The sequence below is a fragment of the Protobothrops mucrosquamatus genome, unplaced genomic scaffold (assembly GCF_001527695.2).
Source record: "Protobothrops mucrosquamatus isolate PMUCROS unplaced genomic scaffold, P.Mucros_1.0 scaffold2448, whole genome shotgun sequence".
Lineage (NCBI taxonomy): Eukaryota > Metazoa > Chordata > Lepidosauria > Squamata > Viperidae > Protobothrops > Protobothrops mucrosquamatus.
This window is the reverse complement of record NW_015388520.1, coordinates 16,097-25,592: the sequence shown is the minus strand read 5'-3', so window position 1 is coordinate 25,592 and position 9,496 is coordinate 16,097.

Sequence of the window (9,496 nt, the reverse complement as noted above, 5' to 3'; positions counted from 1 at the left end):
TAGCTTTTTTGTCTAAGGTGGGACTAGAACTCCCAGGCTCCTGGTGATTGGCCCAAAGTCACCCAATCAGCATTTTTGTCTAAGGTGGGACTAGAACTCCCAGTCTCCTGGTGATTGGCCCAAAGTCACCCAATTAGCTTTTTTGTCTAAGGTGGGACTAGAACTCCCAGGCTCCTGGTGATTGACCCAAAGTCACCCAATTAGCTTTTTTGTCAAAGGTGGGACTCCTGGTGATTGGCCCAAAGTCACCCAATCAGCATTTTTGTCTAAGGTGGGACTAGAACTCCCAGGCTCCTGGTGATTGTCACTTAGTTGGCTTTCATGCCAAAGGTGGGACTGGTTTTTAGTCTGGTGCCTTAACCACTAGATTAAATCGGCTTACCAAGAAGAAGAAATAAACATCTCCTAGAATGGCTTACGGTTTAATAAAAATTCACAGCGCTCCTTTCCTCAGACTAACACTCTAAAAATTCACAACCCAAAAGGAAACTAAGACGAGGAGAAAAAAGGGGAAAAAAAAACCTGCTTTTGTGAAAAATAAAAAAAAATTGCAGTCTGCCAAAATCATGTTAAACTTATTCAGGATGAATAAACAAACTTTTAAAAAAAAGCATTCGCATTGATAGGGTTGCTGTTTCCCCCCCCCCCCACTTCTTCAGCTTTTGGTGAGGAGGAGAAGAGCAGACATTATTTGAACTAAAATTTCTGTGAAAAGAAGCTGTGTCGGTTGGTGTCTTGCTTGCTCTCAGATATAAATGAAGAAGAAATAACAAAGGTATCTATTTGTGCAACTGATGGATCATTCATGTGGCACTGATGGCCTCTGGTGCCTCTTGCTTCAAAATGAACAGAAGACCTTCCCATTAATTTTGTTGGCGGATACTCTGTAAAAGGGACGCTTAACCTCCGTTGAGAAATACCTTTTTTTAAAAAGTACAGGTAGTCCTCGACTTACAACGGTTCATTTAGCGACTGTTCAAAGTTACAACGGCACTGGAAAAAAAGTGACTTTTGACCGTTTTTCACACTGACGACCGTTGCCGCATCCTCGTGGTCACGTGATCCAAATTCAGATGACCAACTCGTGATGGTTGCCGTGTCCTGGAGACACGCAATTTCCCTTTTGCGACCTTCTGACAAGCAAAATCAACGGGGAAGCCAGATTCACTTTACAACCGTGTTGACTAACTTAACATCTGCAGGGATTCACTTAACAACAAAGCAAGAAAAGTTGTAACATGGGGCAAATCAAGATCACGTGAAGTATTAATACCACTTTACAATGCCTTGGTAAGGCCACACTTGGAATACGGCATCCAGTTTTGGTCACCACGATGTGAAAAAGATGTTGAGACTCTAGAAAGAGTACAGAGAAGAGCAACAAAGATGATTAGGGGACTGGAGGCTAAAGCATATAAGGAACGGTTGCTGGAATTGGGTATGTCTAGTTTAACAAAGAGAAGGACGAGGGGGGACATGATAGCTGTGTTCCAATATCTCAGGGGCTGCCCCAAAGAAGAGGGAGTCAAGCTATTTTCCAAAGCGCCTGAAGGCAGGACAAGAAGCAACAGGTGGAAACTAATCAAGGAGAGAAGCAACCTAGAACTAAGGAGAAACTTCCTGACAGTTAGAACAATTAACCAGTGGAACAACCTGCCTCCAGAAGCAGTGAATGCTCCAACACTGGAAGTTTTTAAGAAGAGACTGGACAGCCATTTGTCCGAAATGGTGTAGGGTTTCCTGCCTGAGCAGGGGGTTGGACTAGATGGCCTCCAAGGTCCCTTCCAACTTTATTATTATTATTATTATTATTATTATTATTATTATTATTAATTATTAAAGCTCACTTTTGTCTGGGTTAGCAACGGAAATTTGGGCCTCAATTGTGGGTGGTAACTCAAGGACTATCTGTATTCTCATCTTTATGCGTGGAAACAAAAAAAAAAAAGAAGAAGAAGAAGTGAACCCTGTAGAAAAAGAGCTATGAAATCTGCATGCTTTTTTTCCACCTTCTGCCCTTCTCTCCTACCAAATCCGTCCCTGCTGTTTTTAATTTCTGGCTCCGCTTTTCCGATTTATTCTCCCGTCAGGCTATTAAGTGGACAAAACCCCGGTGTTATTTTCCCCCATGCCTAGGCTGGGTTATCTTGTGGCTTGACATTTGGTTGGCCAAGGATGGTGAACTGGGGATGAAAAAAATATTCCCTTTTTTTTTTTTTTTTTTTACAAGGATGTTTCCGCCTCGTTGCTTGAAGGCCATTCTTTCTCTCTTCAGGAGGTCCGGCAAGTAGCCGCATTGAACGCTGCCGCAGGCTAACGGTTCTCCGCTGGCGTAGCTCGGCCAGAACCGTCGTGAATGAATTGTTGCCCCGCTGTTGCGGAATGGAGCGTGTGTTGATCAAGAGCGCTTAAAATCAGGCCGAGAAATTTGACAGATTTATTAGTTCAGGTAATGGAGCTGTGGTTGGCGGATGCCTTCGCCTTGCAGTGAGGTTCATGTCCGCCTTGCAGTGAGGTTCATGCAGCAAGATCTTGCCGCTCCAGATGTTCCTCGGAGGGGGTTGGACAGTCCAGCAAAGAAAATTACCCATCCTCTGCTCCCGTGTGGGCTTACTCCAAAGGCAGAGACAATGTAGAGCTACTCCTCTCCCCTGCCCGCCCCTTTTCTTCAGCCCTCTTTTTGCTGACACAAAAATTAGCGTATTTCTCCGAGAGGTGCAATCTTTGGGACGTTTTTCTCCTCTGCGGTTCCCTTAAAAATGGATGTGCGCTCCTTACCCACTAGCTTGAGCTTTTGGGGACGGATCAGAGGGGAGCGTTGTTCATGTGTAACGATCATGCTGTCTCTTGCCTCTTTTCTGGGTCTGCTATGTGGGCAAAGTTGCTTGAAAAAGAAGGAGACTCTGCGGAGGAGGCCTCAGGTCGAGCGGCTTAGCGCTGGTGGCCATTCAGGAAGGTTGGTTGGTCCCAACTGGGCATCCAGACTCTGGGCATCGTTGTCTGAAACTGGTGCCCAGTTTTCCCAGAGCCGGGTCTTGGTGGTCTTTGGTCTGGATTTGTTCCCATCACTTCTAGGGCTCTGGAAGATCCTTTGTGGCGGCCGGGTTAATTCCTCCATCTCTGGCATGGTGCCCTGATGGATGGGTAGGCATTTTCGAGTCTTCACTTTAGCAAGGAGCACCTGGTGGGAATGTCTCCCCAGGGATGTTGGATGTTGGAAGGAGGCGATGGAGACCATGACTGGGAGAGGAAGAGGAAATAATAATAATAATAATAATAATAATAATAATAATAATAATAATAATAATAACAACAACAACAACAACAACAACAACAATAATAAAAACACAACTGGAGCATCACTTGAACACCGTGAAGCAATAGGAACATTGGAAGATGGTCAAAAGCAATTAGAATAGAATAAATAGACGCTGGAAGGGGCCTTGGAGGTCTTCTAGTCCAGCCCCCTGCTCAAGCAGGAGAACCTATACCAGGGGTAGGCAACCTTGGTTCTTTTATGACTCGTGGACTTCAACTCCCAGAATTCCTGAGCCAGCCATGCTGAGGGAAAAAGGAGAGGTTTCCAAGCTGAGCCATGCTGGCTCAGGAATTCTGGGAGTTGAAGTCCACGAGTCACAAAAGAGCCAAGGTTGCCTACCCTTGAGCTATACCACCTTCTTAAAAATCTCCAGTGATGGAGCGCCCACGATTTCTGGAGGCAAGCTGTTCCACCGGTTAATTGTCCTCACTGGTTTTTTATTTTTTGCATTTATTATTTTTCTTTTTCATTAGCCTCAGAAACTAGGTCCAAAAACAACAGGTGTAAGTCTGCAGTGACCTGAATTTTCTTCAGATCTCAGGGAAAAAAAACTTCCTGGCACTGAGATCTGTTCAAAGCAGAATAGTCTAACTTTTTTTGCTATCTCTGGCAACCTCTTCTCACAGAAGGTTTAATTGGTTTTCCTACACGTTGCAAAGGATTGGTTTAAGATAATCTTGGGATCCCTTCCAACTGTATAATTCTGTGAAAAATCAAAGGAACTGGGTATGCTTAGACTTGAGAACAGAAGACCCCGGGGGGGGGGGAATGTGGTAATGAAACCTAAAAAAGATGTCAGATTAAAGAAAAAGACCTCTTCTACATCATTTCAAAGGGGAGGCTATAACATTCAGATAGTCCTTGAATTATGATCACAAGTGGGACCGGAATCTCTGTTGTTAAGCAAGGTGGGTTGTTTAATGAGTATAATCTTTTTTGCTGTGGTTGTTAAATGAGTCACAAAGCATCACTAAGTGAATCCAAATTCTTCACTGACTTTGCTTGGTGGAAGCTGGCTGGGAAGATCGCCAATGACGATCATGTGACCCTGGAACCCGTTGTACATACATATTGGTTGCTAAGTGCCTGAATTTGAATGGGGATGCTGCAATGGTCGTAAGTGTGAGGACTGTTCGTAAGTCACTTTTCTCAGTGCTGTTGTAAGTTCAGACGGTCTCAAAACAAACAGTTGTAAGTTGAGGACTACCTGTAATGTTAAATTCCTAGCAGTTTGCTACTGGTTGTAATTTCTCCCATCTGGGCTGATGGATCAAAGCCCAACGTGTCATCCCAATGTGTGAATAGTTGAACCTGGATTGGATAACAGTGAGGGGTTTTTCTCCAAGAGGTGCCACTGAATTTCCCTCTTGACCATATCAGGTAGAGCCTGAACTGTCCCTAATTGTTTGGGAGTTCACTCCCCTTGTGTTGGAGCCAGGAAAAATACATATATTGAACTATGGTGCTGGAGAAGACTCCTGCGAGTCCCCTGGACTGCAAGGCGTTCAAACCGGTCAGTCCTAGAAGAGATCAACCCCGACTGCTCTTTAGAAGGCCAGATCCTGAAGTTGAAACTCAAGTACTTTGGCCACCTAATGAGAAGGAAGGACTCACTGCAGAAGAGCCTAATGCTGGGAAAGATGGAGGGCAATAGAAGAAGAGGACGACAGAGAATGAGGTGGCTGGACAGAGTCACTGAAGCAGGAGGCGTGAGCTTAAATGGACTCCAGAAGATGGTAGAGGACAGGAAGGCCTGGAGGAACGTTGTCCATGGGGTCACTATGGGTCGGACACGACTTCGCAATTAACAACAACAAAGCCCAGAGCTTCAAATTTGGAGCTTCCAGACTCTTTGCATTCTGGAAAACTTGGCAGAAATAGCTTGTGTGGGATCCACACTTCCAAGGGTTTTGTTTTGAAGACCTAAGCATCTTGTTCTCCAAAATGGGTTTTTGTTTTTTGTTTTTGTTTTTTTGGAAAGGCAACCGGACTGAATTTTTTGAGGAAGAAGAAAAAGACGTTTTGCTTCCCACCCAGGAAGCTTCATCAGTTGTACTGGACGGTGGGGGAGATGGAAGAATTAGTTCTGACAGGAAGGGTGGGGGGAGGAAATGGAAAGATTGTATTTCTTTGCAGTCATCTGGTTTTAACCATCTTTGAGAGCCATTGAGGCTACTTTGGGGTTTTATCTGTGCCCTCATGACTGCATTATGTACTGGAGATAGGCGGTGTCAAATTCATAGACCAGTGATGGCGAACCTTTTAGAGAAAGAGTGCCCAAACTGCAACCCAAAACCCATTTATGCATCGTTGGGTGCCGGGTGGGTGTGGCCCATTGGGTGGGCGTGGCTGTGGTAGTAATAACAGCAGACTGGGTGGGATTAAAAAGTTCAATCAATTCCAACTTTGCAAGATCTTTTTTTTCCCCGCAAGAAGTTGAAATTGACTGACTGATTGAACCTTTTTTTTTTTTTTGCACATGGCGGCGGAGGCGTAAAGCGAAAAGGTTTTATAAAACCCAGCTGAAGGCCTAGGACTGGGGCGACGGCGTGCGTGCCCACAGAGAGGGCTCTGTGTGCCACCTCTGGCACCCGTGCCCTAGGTTCGCCACCACTGTCATAGACATTAAGCATCTTGTTGGAGATGCAGGATGAAACACACAGGAAGGGAAAAAGAGAGTGTGGCACAACTTCCCTCAGGGGTATCATTTGTACAGATAGTCTTCAACCTATGACCACAGTTCAGCCTGAAATTTCTGTTGCTGCGTGAGACACTTGTTAATTGAGTTTTGCCCCATTTGACAATCTTTCTGGCCACAATTGTGAAGTGAAACCGGCTTCCCCGTTGACTTTGCTTATTGGAAGTTCGCAAAAGGGGATCGCGTGACCCCGGGACACAGCGACGGTCATCAGTATGAGTCAGTTGCTAAGCATTTGAATTTGGATCGTGTGAAATGGTTGTAGGTGTGAAAAGCGGTCATATAAGAAACGGTTTTAGTGCCGTTGTAACTTTGAAACTGTCACTTAAGTGAACTGCCCTAACAAGTCAAGGACTACCTGTACTTTTCTAGCGAGGAGTGCATTGTTCATGTGCTGCCCATCTGGGAGAGCAGCATGGGTACCACGTGGCATCCTGGAATTGCTGGAGACAAGGACAAAAATTTACACCCTCACAATCTGGGCCATGGTGGAGGAGAGAGACAGCCCTTTTTATGGAGACATTTCCTGTCTATCTTGCTGTTTGTCTGTGTGTGCTCTTTTGTCCTTGCACCTGTGAGATGTTTGTGAGGCTTTTTGTTCACATCTCTGCTTCCCCCTGTATTTCTCTTGAGGCCTCCCTAAACACGAAAACACACCCGCCAAGTCAAGGTTGTAAGGCCAGGATCAGAATTGGGTGCCCTTCAGGTGTCTTGGACCAGCATCGATTGTTGTCTCCTGGTGTACCCAGATGGCGATGGGGATGGATGCTTCAGACTTTTAATTCTGTGGTTGAACGATGTGAGGATGTGATACGGGATGAAACGGGGGAGGAATAATCGACAGCGTGTAATCATTTTAAAGTGAGGAACTTTGCCACTCAGATGCATCATTTATGCAACCTGGAAAAAAAAAAAGAGTCCTTCTGAATGTCACCAGGGGATTATCTTCAGGCAGAATTCTGTGTGTGGTTTTGAGATGCTGGATAAACACTTTGGATGGGGCCAACATAATAATAATAATAATAATAATAATAATAATAATAATAATAATAATAATAATAATAATAATAATAATAATAATAATAATAATAATAATAATAATAATACACAACTGGGGTCGTTAAGCATGAAAAACAGTCGCTAGGTCCCTTTTTTTCCACGCTTAACGACCCCAGGGTCGTTGCAGCATCCCCAGGGTCACGTGATCAAAATTCAGACGCTTGGCAACTGATTCATATTTATGACAGTCACATTGTCCCCGGAGTCATGTGATCACCTTTTGCAACCTTCTGACAAGCAAAGTCCATGGGGAAGCCAGATTCACTTAACAACCGGGTTACTGTCTTAACAACTGCAGCGATTCACTTAAGTGTGGCAAGAAAGGTTGTAAAATGGGGCAAAATTCACTTAACAAATGTCTCGCTTGGCAACATAAATTTGGGGCTCAATTGTGATCATAGGTCAAAGGCTACCTGCAGTCCATCAGCCCAGGTCCTCCTCTATCAGAGTATTATCTCTCACATCCTCTCTGATAGACCTTTGTGTCCCCACATTTAGAATAGAATAGAATAGAATAGAATAGAATAGAATAGAATAGAATAGAATAGAATAGAATAGAATATAGAATAGGAATAGAATAGAATAGAATATGGAATAGGGATAGAATAGAATAGAATAGAATAGAATAGAATTGAATATGGAATAGGAATAGAGTTAGAATAGAATAGAATAGAATAGAATAAGAATAGAATAGAATAGAATAGAATAAGGAATAAGAATAGAATAGAATAGAATAGAATAGAATAGAATAGAATAGAATAGAATAGAATAGTGGACTGGACTGGACTGGACTGGACTGGACTGTAGAGTAGAGTAGAGTAGAGTAGAGAGTAGAGTAGAGTAGAGTAGAGTAGAGTAGAGTAGAGTAGAATAGAATGCAGAATGGAATGGAATGGAATAGATCACCTGTTATTCTATTCTATTAGTTTTTAATTAACACAAACCTTTCCCCATTTTAAAATGCATTGAGTGGAAAGCGATGCAATTAAGACTGCAGATAAGTCACAAATTTAAAGCTCAGTTTATTTCGAGTTTGTGTTTGTGCAAGGTTGTATACAGTGGCTCTTGGCGTTTATCGTTGGATAATACTGATGAACCTTGGAATCGCGTTAAGCCTATTAGCGTGGAGGTTTCTACTATTTAGCATTTATTTAACACGGCTGAAGCATGCTGTGGGAAGAACACAGTTCTAACACTGACCTGGGGCCTTTTGTCTCTGTGCTGTTTATAAAAGTGTTTAATATTTTGCGTGTTGTCCTACAGGCAGGGAAAGGGGATTGTTAAGAGGTATAAATACCTGTATGGCACCAATCGGGACTGGGTTCACTGAAGCGCTGTGTATCTTCCTAAGATTGCGTGCAGTCACCGAATTGTCTGTATTGAGGCCGTGCAACCTGCTATTTTTTTTAATGCGTTGTAATCCACACACCCTGGATGAAGCTGTTCCTATAAGGGATTCTCCAACAACACCTCTCATGCCCTTCTCTTTTCACATTTTACTTTGCTGGTTTTTGTGTTACTCCGATGTCCTCTTGTTTACGCCTCTGTGGAATAAAGCTGACTTCTGAGGATGGGAAGGACTATTAGTCAAGCTTCAAAGGAGTAGAAGGAGATCGCCCAGCCTTTCCTACAGCTCTTAGCTGCTAAGCAAGGCTTTCCACCTGCTGGCCACTGACCATTATCGTTCAGATTATAGTCTGCATAAAGCAGTTAGGCAGATGAATAGTTCTAGACGGCTCACATAAATATGCCAAAATTATAATAAAGGGTCCTTGGTGGTCTCTGAGGTTGGTTGTTTTCTTGCAGACTTTTCATTACCCAAACTAGGTAACGTCATCATCGGTGCTAGTCACCAGCACTGGCATCCAGCACTCCTCATTGCAACCCAGAGCTACAAATATTCTCCTTTATTGGGACAACATTATAATAAACACACACGCAAACACACGAACAGGCCCCGGTGGCAGGGCTAGGTCAACCATATTTGGGCAAAAATACTGGATAGCCACTAGCCGATAGCAAAGAACGCTTACTCTAATGCAGGGCTTTTCAACCAGTGGTACGGGTACCACCTGTGGTACATTGGCACCTGGCAGGTGGTATGCAACCATCCTAGAAAAGTGGTAGCGGGGGAGGGGAATGAGCTGAACCGGTGGCAGCACCGCACAAGCCTGAGCGAGAGACGGCTGGAGCTGCAGGGCTGTCAGGGCTCAGTGGAAGCGCCAGGATCAGCGCCAGGCTCCAGCTGGAGCTCAGCGCTGATCCTGGCGCTTCTGCTGAGCCCAGAAGAAGCGCCGATCAGCTGGAATGTTGCAGCATCTCCAGGGTCTTGTGATTTACATTCAGATGCTTGGCAACTGATTCATATTTATGACGGTCACAGTGTCCCAGGGTCATGTGAAGTGACCAAAACCTGCTGC